This window comes from Podarcis vaucheri, assembly GCF_965113315.1.
Source record: "Podarcis vaucheri genome assembly, chromosome: 1".
NCBI classification, from domain to species: Eukaryota; Metazoa; Chordata; class Lepidosauria; order Squamata; family Lacertidae; genus Podarcis; species Podarcis vaucheri.
Window position 1 is genome coordinate 99,258,291 of NC_138759.1, and position 14,190 is coordinate 99,272,480.

Here is a 14,190-nt window from a genome sequence, read left to right on the forward strand (position 1 = left end):
GAATATGTCTCTGAACTCTGATAATGCCTTCTGAACCTAACATGGGGGAGATGAGTGCGCAGAGAATCTTGCCAAGTGCACAAAGGTAAAATCTACTGTATTTATTCAAGTCTAATGCGCCATCGAATCTAACGTGCACCTCAATTTTCAGAACCTTGAAACTCCCCCAGAAGGTATTTGCTGGCAAATGTAAATGTGCCATTGAATCTAATGCGCGCCTTAAATTTCGCAACACAATTTGGCCTCAAAAAGGTGAGCATTAGATTCTAGTAAATACAGTGCATTTGCTGTTTCACTCACTTTTTTTTTTTTTTTTTTTGGTCTCTGGTCCTACTCACCCCTAGCAGGTAGACCCCAGAATGTTGCACAGAAGCAAATGCAGCCCTGAAAAAAGCTTCTCCGCTCCAGGTCTAGAAGGATAGACCTACCTCATCTTCTCCTTTTGTACACCTGTCAGCCTTCAAGTACAGTGGTACCTCAGGTTACATACGCTTCAGGTTACAGACTCCGCTAACCCAGAAATAGTGCTTCAGGTTAAGAACTTTGCTTCAGGATGAGAACAGAAGTTGTGCTCCAGCAGCGCAGCGGCAGCAGGTCCCATTAGCTAAAGTGGTGCTTCAGGTTAAGAACAGTTTCAGACCTCCAAAACAATTAAGTACTTAACCTGAGGAACCACTGTACTAGCCTGGGTTTCCTCAGATGATAACTGCTCTGAGAGAGCAGGCCCATGCAGAGGCCCAGGACAGGAGTCTTGTTAGAACAAAGTTATTAACTCAAATAAAAAAGCAGCCAGTCCAGTTAACATAAGATGGCAGGGCCCCCCAGACAGCTTCGATCTCTGAGACCCGGTGCAAGCGAGCCCAGCTGCACCCACCCCTTCTTGCACAGGCCTGTGAGAAATAGTAGGTATAGTTTTACTTACTGTGTTTACTCTTTCAAGAACGCACCTTTCCTTCTATAAGCCTCATCTCTGTTGCTTTCTCCCATAGGGCTGAGGTGTCTTCACGCACCCACCCCAAATAAAGTCTGTTGGGACAGAGCTAAGCCCTCCCAGGGCTAAGCCTCACTGGGCCTCACAGGCCTCACGGCGGCAGGCTTCACAGGTAGTGGTGAGCCTCGCCAGGCCTCGCAGTGGTGGCGGCGGGCCTGACTGGGCCTGGTGGCATGTGCTGCAATGAGTGTGATGCCACACATGAACAATACGCCCTCCAATGTTGGGTGGAACTCGGCGCCTCTGCTCTCTCCCAAGTACTTTATGAAGGCACTTCATTATCTATCAGAAAGTTTCTTAAGTATGTTGTGCCTTGCTCCTGTGCTCCTGACAAGGAAGAATAGAGTCAGGGCCATAGAAGAGGGAACTCCCTCCAAGAGCTCAGTTTAAATTTTTCTCAGTCATTTGAACTTAAGCATTTGTGTTCCCGGGACATAGAAGAGTAGATTTTGAGGCTAGAAAAGAGACATGTGGCCCAAGCAAGTGTGGTAGAGCAATGGGCGAGCTGTGAAATAAATTTGGGTGTGTTCCTCAAAGATTTATGCCCCCTATACAAAGGGAGGCAGTGCTATCCAGAGATGTTTTGCTTCCTGAAATGGAGGCCAATTTCATGCTAACCACTACTGCTCCCCTTCCTTACTAGGGCCAAACTTGCAAAAGTCTTCCAGCATCCTTAGAACACCACCGATTTCTAACTTCATCAATCCATCCTCATGGATGAGGTAGGTTGCTTCACTCTGCTGCCTTTCGCTCTGAAGGCAGTTCATCTTGTGTCACACAGCCCTCAGAAACAGTTTGGTATGGTGTGAGCTAGATTGTTGTCGCTATTCCCATAGAAAAATGACTTCTGATCTGTGACACTTAGCAGACTCCAAGTGAAAAATGCATATTAATAAAGCAATTCACAGGGTATGGTATCATGAATATAGGTAGGTTTGAAAGCTTAGCAGTGTGATTGCATCTCCACACAATGTCAGTAACATTTACAATTTCCACATCATTTTTAAAAGAGGAACATCATATGCTCCAGTAAGCACCACTGTGTTCAGGTTAATAATACCTCTTTGTATATCTGATTTGTTTTCACATTAAAATGCTATTAGTATTTTTTCTTCAGTGTTTGAAAAATTTCTAAATAGGAGTTATGTCCATCAGACAACAAAATAGTCTATAAAAGTAGCTCCAACTTATCTTTTCTTTTTCTTTTTTAGGAAAACAATATACATCAATCACACACTGGGGAGCAGACAGTCCTGTTTGATAGGCTTGCCTACTTATTTCTTTACCTAAGATAATATCTACAGCATCCATGTGTCTGACAGAAATGGCTTGAAGCTATGATGCAGCTGATCAAAAAGAAAATAAAAGTGAAATGCATGTCTCTACTTCCCCACAACCCAAACTTTTGCTGAGGTTAAGTGGAAACAGTGAGACGGGGTCATTCAATCAATCCACCAGTCAATCACACTGTGGGATATACTGCAGAGAGCAGCTTCCTCGAGACGTGATGGATGCAATATATACCTGACTCAGCAGCTACCAAGATTGCAGCAGATCACTGTAATTTGAAACTATGCGCACACAATTCATGCTTCGGTTTAAAGGAAAAGAACAACACATCTGCTGCTGAACCAGATCTTGGGATGGAAATGGTCAGTATCCTGAGTCTAGTAGTAGCGGTAGCGGTAGTAGTAGTAGTTCTAACCAAATGAGAGCCACTGCCTTTATCCCTATCACCTTGTCAATTACTGCTGGTTTCCATAAGATATATATCTGTGTCTTGTGCAGACTTATCTTATGTATCAAACCTGATTTGGATCATTCAGGATCAAATAGACAACTCCAAGTTTTCAATAGCTCTTATGGAATTAGCAAATATACCTACAGCTAGTTCCTCAGGGATGAGGAACCTGTGCACCTCCAGATGTTGGACTCCAACTCACATCAGCACCAGACTGTATGGCCAAAGATCAGGAATGATGGGAGATGTAGTCCAGGAGCATATGAAGACCATAGGTTTACTATCCTTGTAGTATACCACACTATAGTCAGGATTTACTCCAGTTTAAAAGGGAGCTAAAAATGAAATCCTTGGTATTAATATCTGCCCGTGAAGCATGGCAAATGTTAATCATTTGGGAGGAGGGTTGATTGGGCATTGGCACTGATGTTACCCATTAAAGTTCATGGGTCTACATCAGTGTAAATTGCTTGTTAATTTTTTTCCCATCCCATCTAAAGAAAATGGGAGAAGGGTTCATTATTCACTTTATGCCTAATACTTTTCTGTTCTTTGGCTTTCTGCTTGCAAAGCACTCGGGAGATCATGGGCCAAAAAGGGTGCCACAGGAAGCAAATTATTTTAAGTAAAATTTATTAATGTGAGTTGTTCCAATATATTAAACCGCATAGCCAAGGCACTTCTGAGTTATTAATGATCCTGAACCATAGATCTAGTACTTCCTCATTTTGGCTTTTATTAGCCAAGAATTCTACTGTGAGGCAACAGTAATAGAAAAGTCACTCTTGGAGCCAAATTGAAGAGGAAAGAAGCAATCAATTTACATTGGGGGGCTACAGGGGCACAGTGGGTTTGGCCACTTGAGAGCATAAGAAGAGCCCTGCAGGTCAGAGGAAAATGGCCCATCTAGTCCAGAATCCTGTTCTCACAGTGGCCAACCAGATGCTTTCCCTTTTGCGAGAGTCCTATTAGAAGACTATAGGATAGGCATTGCCATTCAAATAGTGTGTGCGCACCATGTCTTGTTGTCGATTATGTGGGGCAGGGCTTATCTGCCCCCCCCCATATTTTATTCAAATTGGCACCCCTGGCAGGGCGGGAGGACAGAATTCAGATTTCAAATGAGCGTCTGTTCTCTTCCAAACCACTGGAAGGCTGTGTCTACACTAACCTCTATCTTCCACAGACAAAGACCATCTGAGGTTTTCCCCTCCTTTTGCCCCAATGCATTATTTATTGTCTTTGTTTTTATTACTTATTATTTCCCCCTTTTGTACAGTACAGTCCTCTGCAAGTCCTTTCTCTAAAGAAAGTGGGCATAAAGCTACAGTCTCCTTTGGTAGTACTGTATTGTTTATTAAGACTGAAGGTGGCGCTGTCTCTCAGAAGTACCTTCGGCAGAAGCATGCTGATAATTGAATTATGTGGTGCTCCAACTATTCTAACTTTACAAGCATTACAGCATCATATATACATTAACTGCAAACAAACTCCTAGGAAAGCCCATGAACTGTAAAGGCTGCCTTTGACTATTTCTACAGTTCTGTGTTCAGAATCATGCTGCAGACTCAAAAGTGACTTTTACTTAACACTCTGCCTGTTATGCCTTGAGATAAGATATTCACTGGGGTACTTGGGTGAGGCCTGCAGGTAGAACTGTCTGGGTAAGGCTGCGAAAAGCAGAGTAGGTCTGGGTTGGAGCCAAGGGCAGTTTGGGGCAGCTCCAGCATCAAAGCCCATTGTTATTTTTAATAGGTCAGGGAGCTCAAGACAAAATCTATTCATCTTGGTGTCAACACAATGAAACATGAAAGCTAGTTTGGTGGTAGATTTGGAGCAGAGCCATGACATTGGTGACAGGGGTGTAGCTCAACGCCTATTCCCTGACTTAAGTCACATTGCTCACCTCCAAATCTACAGCGAGCCACAGAGATGGAAACTCACTGTTATAAGAGCTTTTGTCCATACATTTTAAAAAAATAATTATGCAGATGTGTGTGCAATTTAAGACAGGGAACCAGACTGGAGCACAGCATGCAACCCGTGCTATAGCCCCAGACCCTAAATCAGGCTCTGCCCCACCAATGCTTTTCAGAAAGACAGCCACTGGAAACTTTAAACAGAGAGCATTTGCATCACATATACAGTAGTTTGACTTTAAAATGTGTTTTTTAGTTAAATGGCCTGTTAAAACAAACAACCCCTTATCAACTTCTGGCTAGGTCCATTTCTTTTGCTAGTTTTTTGTACAACCCTTTCTGTCCTGTATCAGAAAGACATGGCGTAAATTGAGGTAATTATGTTCTTTTGGTTAATTTCTTTTGGTTAATTGATCTTATGTACTGTATGCTTTTTGCAATCTTTATGTGCACTACTTAGAAACAGTTGAAATAAATAATAAATAAGTATATTAGGAGAAGAAAGGAAGGTATATATCAGGTGAGTGGGAAAACTGTGGTCCTCCCTATGTTGTTGGACTCAAACTCCCATCAGCCCCAGGCAGCATTGCCAGTAGTCAGGGATTATGGGAGTTGCAGTCCCAAAGGTTCCCGTGTAACTGGTATAAACATAAGCCTGCAAGGAGAAAGGCCTCTGAATTTTACCTAATATAAAATTCAGTTTGTGGATTTGAAGGGTACTACTCAGATAAAACACCTGCAGGAATTTTTGAGGAACTTTCAAATAAGTATAGCAAGGGTACTTTTAAAAATTCACAAGGGAGATGGTTAATTGGCACATCTCTGCCCACAGATTGTATTTCTCTGCTTTTGCTACCCATGTCTGGTGATTCTACACTGCTGTTTACTATCTTGTTACTTCAGTTCTCTCAGTTTCTAAAAGGTGTGACACTGTAGTGAATAATGTATGTTCCTCCAACGATAGATTTCTTCACTAATCATGTTTCTCAGTCTCTAGTTACAATTCCACCAACCCATTTGCTTCAAAATCAGCAGTGGGATTTAGGTGGCATTCAGAAAACTCTCTAAATAAGAACTGAACTCATTGCTCTTCAGCCTTTTCAGGGTTTATGGTCACTGGCCTGTGTTAAGTGTAACAGTGAAACTCGGTTTGTTTGTTTTAGGAACTTGGTATCAGTTGTTCCTGGAGGATGAAAGGTCCATGGTGCTGTATTCCTGCTTAAGCAATAGTCACTGCTTGCTCACGGTCATTCCACCATTATATAGAGAGGTGCCTAGGTGGTTGTATTTGATAGCCAAAACTCAACTTACGTTACTAGAAGAGTGGATTTGTTGGGATTGATAGCTTGACTGACGCTTCCTAGCTAAACAAAAACAATTTGCTGTAGTCAGAATTCATCTATGACGTGAGTTACTGTTTTCTATGTAGGGTCATAACAATGAATGATTTAGTCAGAGAGAAAGGACATGAAAGTATTGTTCCTTATGCATGTTGTTATTTACTTACACTCAAGGCTACAGAAGGAAACAAGAATGCTGCTGGATCAGAGCAAAGGTTCCTGTAGTGGGGCATCCAGTTACCCCACTGTTGGGCATCCATGGGCAGGGGCACATAAAAAGGACCTGCTTCCATTCTTATTCCCCTCCTTTCCCTTCATACCTAGAGACACAGTCTCACCATCTTGGTCACCCTCTTCTGGACACGCTCCATTCGGTTATTTTATTTTATCCATCTTGTCTATTATCTGTTCCAGTTGATTTCATTGAGGGCTCAGGCGCAGTGAGGCTGCAAGCAGTTGGGGGCTAACATGGGAAGATGAAATAATCACAGGGCAATCACTTTGGGATAAAATAGGCTACAAATTTATTGATTACAAATGTAAGAAACTCTTGGTGCAGGCAATGGTTGTATATCCAGAATCACCCAACCTGACTTCTGGTTGATTACTGAGCAGGATTAATCCCAGGTTAAGGATCACCTCTTGGTGTATATATTTTCTTTTTTAATCTGATTTTTTTATTGAAAGCTTTGAACATATGATACAATAAAATCCAAAGAAAGCTAAATAAAAATAGAGAATGAAAGAAGGGGGGAAACAAGAAAGAAAGAAAGAAAGAAAGAAAGAAAGAAAGAGGGAAAAGAAAAGGGAGGGGGAGAGAGAGAAATAATATACAGAGCCCTCTATCAGGGGTAGATCTTAACTCATGTCTCACAAAAAAGGGGGTGGACCCTTCCAGCTCTCAACTTGGGAACTTCCATTTGTACTCCCAGCCTAGGAGTTCTTCCCTTCCCTGTCTGTCATGCAGGGTTCTTCATCAGTCATCCATCATCTTCCTGACACATACCATATTGAGGTGATCTCCCCCTGGTCCACCTGTGATTAGTCAGAACCAGGGCATGAAGCCCCTGTGACCACTGGAGGAGGAAATAACATCCTTCCTGGTCCCACAGGAAACCAGCACCCCCACCCCACCCCCAGAGTCACTGTGACCTCTGCATCGGGCCGCAATCGCTGCACATCAGGGGAAGAGGGAAGCAGTACTTGTGTAACCCTGAATTCTACCATTACAATTGTGCAGAGAAAATATTGTCTCTCTTCACATTCTCCAAATCACGCATCACAACACACTGGTTTCAAGGGCAGATTTGCTACCTGAAGTAATTAGATGTCTGTTAGCTCCCAAAGCAAAATTCTGTTTACCCCACTGCCAACGACACTTTTACAGTTGCAGTCCCACTCAAATCAAATTCAAGGAGAGCAACAAAGAGCAGCCTGCCATTCCGCCATGAAAATAGCAGATCTTGCCACTGACTGAACTCTTTAACAATAACACTGTCTTTCCAGAATATTAATGTATCTCACAAGCTCTTAAACGTTTTTCTCGGTGATGTTGATTGAAGGGCCTGAAGGAGATCAATAAAAAGTGCTGCATAAGGCTTATTTGTTTTAATCACCTTCAGATAAACCATAAGATATTGATCTTAAGCTTTTCAGCAGCTTGAAAAGAAGCCAAATCTTTATCAGTTTCTAATGCCATGCAGACATTCTGAGGACTAATACCACACTGTTAGTAGGGAAAGTTCCACATGCTGTACTAGAAGCCTTGAAAGCCAATCTTCCAGTTTATGGCTGCTTGCAAGTTTTTGCTTCCTCTCTTGCTGGTTGTGATGGAGAGTTGGAGCTGTCGATAGATTCTGATTAATGAACAAAGCAGCTAAGTAATGCTACAGAACTTGATGGCTGCAAAACATATTTTTAATTTATTTCATAAAATTCATACACTGCTTGATTGTAAAAAAACCAAAAAAACTCAAAGTGGTTTACAAAAATTGTGACTTTTATCCCCGCTCCCCTTTTATGGTTTCTGATGTTCTTTAGAACTCTGGTTTCTCCTCTTCATGATGATCTTATTCTGCAGTTTGATAATATCTTGACATAGCTTTCAACTCTGCTTCAAATTTTGTAACCTACACTGTTCCTGTTGTCTTCACTGTTCCTTATGTCCCATCAACCCATGAACAGCTGAAGTAAATGGCTGTATTCCATTAAGACCTTAAATGAAAAGTAAACTACTTATAGAAAACTATTTTTAAAAAAGCTGCTCCTTACAACCTGGCTTTGTACTCATTTCATCAATAAACTGAGCACTCTGGAATAAATTTTTCATAAGTTAGTCTTCATTAAATAGTAGCCGATCAACACTGAAGTGAGCAGTGCACCCATCCATTAGTAGTGATGTAGCTTGAGCAGTTCATTTGATACATAGAAAGATGTAACAGCAAGCAATATACAGTATTCTAATTTCAATACATGCCAAAGAATACTGCAGAGTAACTGGAGATTTCCCCCTATCCCTATCCCCTATCTACATTTTAACTTCATGCAACTAACCTGTGAAGCTGGTTAGGTCAGGATAAAAGGGAATGATTTGCTCAAAGTCACCCTGTGATCTTCTTGGCTGACCTTGAATCTAACACATTCCAACACTCTCCAGTCCGAGTCTATCCACTACAACACAATGGTTCTGTTGATGTTTGGACAAAGTATAATAACTCCAAAGCCAAATCTGGTGGTCTCTGAAGCAATAACATCTAACCATTCTAGGAAGCATATAGATCCCTACTCAAGGGGCTGTGGTTTGGGGCAGCAGTTGTGTTGAAAACAAAACACTTGAATTTGATCATAGATTATTTAAGTCTATGGAAGCCTGTCAGTGCAGAGAGTTACTATACCCAATGACCTTTGTAGAGTTCTGTGGATTCCATTACACTGAATTTATCATGATGAACCTTGCCTTCTACAAAATGTCATGCAACATTTAATTGTTTTATGACACAAATGGCATTTGCTTTTGCTGCCATTTAAACTGTGTTGAAAAGATATGTTCTACTTTTACTTCCTCTTCATACATCTCAACACTGTTGCCACCTGCAAAGAAGTTTCCACTACTTTTTTCTCAATAAACTCTTTACCATTTGTTTTGCAAGGACTGCAAGATCCAGGGCCCCGGGTTAACCACCTAATGTATATCATAGTTTGTGAAATGAATTTATGGTGCAATATAAATGCCTATGGTAAACCTAGCTTTTGACCTTTATTTAATGTGTGCACTGATTGCTTCGGTATTTAGAGGCAAAACCTTTGAAGTTTAAGGTAGGTATTTTGACAAATAAAATACCCTGTCTTGATTACGGTGCAGATTAACATTTAAAATGTCAAACATTTGGGGGCATAGTCAAAATATAATTCTAACGTGTATGTCATACTGTTGGAACAGCAAGAAAAAGCTAAAGTGCAAGAAGGAAAACGGGAACTAAAGCACAGGAAGAAATTCTAACTAAGCTCCTGTTTTTCTGCCTCCTTTATAGCTTTCTCTTGCAAACACTTATGGCATTGTCCTTTGAAATACTTCTTTGAAGCATCTCTGTGGTAGCTACTGTGGTAGAAAGTCAGGAGCTTCCAGGCTTCCAGGAAGAACATATACTGCTACTTTGTAACAGGACTTAACCATTTATTTAATGTAGAACACAATCAAGGTCAGAACCTCCAACAGCAGCCAGCCATCTTGACACAAACAACAACCAGCGGTTCTTCTCCCCCATGCAGCCTCAGGAAGGTAGGTGGCATCTCCTACAATTATTAACCATTCAGTCTCACAGTATTGAAAAACCTATTCGTTTATTCACTGAGCCCTCCGGTCTGGCAGTGCTGTCACATAACATCAGGCCAGTCCAAAATAAGACCATGGTGATCCACAATTTGATCATGAATGAAGAAAGAACTAAACTGGTGAAACCTCAGTGGGTGAACTAAGCGCATCTAACTTAACTCAGATGTGCTCACCCAGATAGCACCAGTCCAGACTTCATCTTGGGATGGGCTTAGAGGGTCTGCACTTGGTGCTTTGCATGTTGGACCCCACCCCTTTAACTGAAGTTGGTGGAGAGGGTCCAGGTGGGGCAACTGCAGACTTCTGTAGATGATATGGATTATCTAGACTCATTCCAGTTTTGTTTCAGGCTTGGTCAGGGAACTGAATCAGGCTTGCTAGCCCTGATGGATTCCCTTTTGTTTAGAGTGGGATCAGCAGCATGCAACCTTATTCCATCTTCTCGTTCCCTACACCTTTTGTTACCACTGACTATGAGATACTCCTGAACCAGCTGTGTGGGAACACTTTGTTAGAGTGGTTATGGTCCTACCTACAGAGCTGAGACCAGAAAATAGTATTAGTAGAGTGCTTTTCAGCTCCCTGGCAGCAGGCACACTTGGAATTTTGAGATAGTGCTATTGGCACCTGGCACAAAATGACTGCTGTGTTGTGTGTGACTGCCACATTGAAAACAGCATAAAAAGAGACTAAAATGGTGCAGATGGTCTCCCACATCTCATATATGGTGGATTTCTGAGTGGATATTGCTGAAACTTTCCATGGATGTCAGAGGGAGTACTGGTGACTACGGGCAGCAGGTTGACAACCCCTGTTCATCTAGGCAGATGTTCCATATCACAGTTCATTGGCTTCCCACAAGGCTATACACAAGGTTACCCGCAACGGCAAATTTTGGTAATACAGCTCCCTGAGTGAGGACAAATCCCGCCCCCCCGCCCTCCTGTCTTATTTTCACAATACAGTGGTACCTCGGGTTAAGAACTTTATTCGTTCTGGAGGTCCGTTCTTCACCTGAAACTGTTCTTAACCTGAGGCACCACTTTAGCTAATGAGGCCTCCCACTGCTGCAGCCACGCCACCGCCACACAATTTCTGTTCTAATCCTGAAGCAAAGTTCTTAACCCGAGGTACTATTTCTGGGTTAGCAGAGTCTGTAACCTGAAGTGTCTGTAACCTGAAGTGTCTGTGACCTGAGGTACCACTGTAATTCCTTTTTAATTCATTATTCCTTTTTAATTCCTCATTATCTTGTTCCTCCTCGGCTCAGCACCTGGGGCGGTGGGGGGAACTGCCCACACCTTTATAAATCCACCACTGGCTATATTTGTCCAAAAAGGTTGGCAATGCCCTTGCTGAAGTTTATATATTATTTTGTGATTGTAAATCATGATTTGATGCTGCTTCCCAATCTCATAATATTAGATAAAATTCAAGTGTTCTAATCACTAGGTGTATTCTACCAATGACAGAAACAGAGTAGGAAGGAAATCTGATCAAATTATTCCGAGTAATATACCGGTACCAAGAGAGCCATGAAAATACTCTGCAGCAAAGCTTTTCCCCCATTGCTTCTGTTGTTGCTCATATTTCATCTGGATGTTCATTCACCATTGACCTCTTTGTAGCATGTTGTTAAATCTAATTTACTTGAGGTTAAATTGGTATGCTGCTTGGTGAGAGATTTTACTTTAAAGTCAAAGCTGACATGATGTCCGATCTCAAGAATAAACACTGAGACATAAAATATTATCACTTCTGTTAACTTCTAGAAAGGGGGTTATTACTCCAGTGAAGTGGTGTAGTGATTGTTAGGTCATTCAGATGTTTTTAGTTCCTTAAAACTGAGCACCAAGTGTTCTCAATGCCACATTATGAATTCACATAAACCATTTTCTTATTGGACTCCATTCCAATGCAGCCCTGAAAAAGAGGATGACACAATCTCCGATAATGTAATCAAGGTTCCCAAAGCATGTTTTTACATGTCTTGTTTAGTCTTATTCATGTGTTTACATTTCCAGTAACTTCTGAGATAGTAAAATGTTAAAAAATAATATTTAATGTGTTCTTACTTGTTATCGCTCATGAACCAAGACACTGTGCTTTATCTCACTTCCTGTTGCTGTCCCTTAATTTACAAAATAAGAGTAGAACCACCACCAATAATAATAAATTAATCCCCTGGTGAGGATTGCCTTTTATGCCTGCATTTCCAGGCCTACACTAAATGGTTTTCAAGTAAACGAGTTTAGCATTGTGTTTTTAATCCCATTATCTATTCATATAGATTCTATTTATCTACGATTACAGTAACCTTCATCCTGTTCTTGTCTCCTAAAGCACCACTGTGTGTGGACAGAGATAACTTTGTTTGGGTGCTGTAACTACAGCTGTAACAGTACAGTGGTACCTCGAGTTACATACACTTCAGGTTACATACGCTTCAGGTTACAGACTCTGCTAACCCAGAAATAGTACCTCAGGTTAAGAACTTTGCTTCAGGATGAGAACAGAAATCGGGCTCCGGCAGCGCAGCAGCAGCAGGAGGCCCCATTAGCTAAAGTGGTGCTTCAGGTTAAGAACATTTTCAGGTTAAGAACAGACCTCCGAAACGAATTAAGTACTTAACCCGAGGTACCACTGTATTTATAAAATTTCAAACCAAACCACAAAGCAGCAGGGTATCAATGGTTTTGTTTCTTTTAACTGTAAAGTATGAAAAATACATTAGACAGAGGCAGGGGTGGGTTGCCAAGTGAGGCAAATCTGCAACAGTAGCCTCCCTACCGCTTAGAGGCAGGCAGAGGAACAAGACAGCCTCCTGTTCAGCCCTTCCCTCTGGCTGGTCAAAGTCCTCCCACCTCCTTGATGTGAATCTCAGCCCACAGGAAGGGCAGAGGAGAGAGCATCTCTTCTTCCCACTGCCTGACATCCAGGGTCACCTCACTCCTCTACCTTTGGGTGCCATTCTTACAGCCCTTATCCCCACCTGCTCCTTTTCTTCCTTCCTTGGTAGCTCAGCTGGTAGAGCATGCGACTCTTAATCTCAGGATTGTGGGTTCAAGCCCCATATTAGGCCAAATATTGCTGTATTGCATGAGGTTGGACTAGATGACCTTTGTGATACCTTACAACTCTACAATTCTATGATTCCTCTTCTTCTGTCTGAGGCTGCCAAGACATGTAATTTCAATCTTGCTATTTTGATCTCTGCCCCACAAAATGTAGAATACTAGAAATGATTGGGCACTTTCCCCACCTCTTCTATTTTCACAAGCATGTCCTTCTCTGTGTTCTGAAAAGGAAATATTTAAATTCCAATTTCACCCACTTCTATCAAAGGATTGGAGTGGAGTTATGGCCATTTGAAAATTTCCTAATAGTTAATGGGGGTGGGGAAATGAAGGAATGGCTGCCCTTATGGGAAAACCAATGGGGGACCTTCTGAAATTTGGTAGGCTATATGCCCTCAGAAGCGGAAACTTGTTGCAAATTTCAGATTATTCTGTCCTTTTTACAACACACACACACAAACACAAACACACACTACAAATATCCCTGGACCTATCTGCCTTTAATTTATCTGTTTGGGTGGGGATAACATGCCTGCAAATTTCATCCACTTCTGGCAAAAGGGAGGAAGTTAAACAAAAATAACTTCCTCCCTTTTGATAGAATAACTTCCCTGCAAACAAAAATAATGATTTGGAAGAGAAATGAAGCAAATTGAAGGTGACCTTTAAACAAATCAAGCAGACTACAAAGCACTTCAGATCAAGACAGGCTGTTTTCCAAAGCACCAAATTGGGGTCCAAATTAAATATGCAGCTTAGCACACATCCCCAATAATTAGTTTTTATGGTTTATAGCAAGAGTGAGAAACTTGTGACCATCTGGCTGTTGCCAGACTGCAATGCCTATCATCCCTGATCTTTTGCCAAGCTTGCTGGAGCTGATGGGAGTTGGAGTCCAACAACCTCTGTCTGTCCATCCTTGTTTTCTGTTTTCCATCCTTGTTTTATAGAGAACATAGGCTAAGGTGTGACTTGTCATCCAGGTATCATGAAATTCCCATGGGAGTCTCCAGGATTATTCCAGAGGTGTTAGTTGTGGATTACATTCACAGGACACTATTCAGTCAAATGTAAGCACATGCTTAGCTCTATCACATTAACAGTGATACTTAGAAGTGCTTTATTTTGGTTGAATCACACTCAGTGATTTTCTCAAGTCTGCTCAGCTGCTGAGCTGGATTACAGCTCAAGTCTCTCAGGTACAAATATAATAATAGCCACTGAACCAGAGGAGCTCAGCTGTAAATATATGTTCCAGTTGCCACACTGGTGTCTCTGGAGTTGCTGCCT

The 14,190-nt window shown here is 41.7% G+C and overlaps 1 protein-coding gene and 1 long non-coding RNA gene across 4 annotated transcripts in view; one reads left to right on the plus strand and one right to left on the minus strand.

Moving 5' to 3' along the window:
* Positions 1–1,058, minus strand: part of NCKAP5 (NCK associated protein 5) — a 621,685-nt gene extending 620,627 nt beyond the window's left edge. For all 3 annotated transcript variants that reach the window (XM_082197111.1, XM_082197112.1, XM_082197110.1), the window contains exon 1: positions 923–1,058. The gene's annotated coding sequence lies outside the window, so the exon portion shown is untranslated. The remainder of the gene's footprint in view (positions 1–922) is intronic.
* A 145-nt stretch (positions 1,059–1,203) lies between these two features.
* On the plus strand, positions 1,204–9,769 carry LOC309519232. The gene is made up of 3 exons (XR_014213759.1): positions 1,204–1,713; positions 2,203–2,643; positions 9,678–9,769. It is a non-coding gene; the product is annotated as an uncharacterized lncRNA (long non-coding RNA).
* The last annotated feature ends 4,421 nt before the right edge of the window (positions 9,770–14,190 follow it).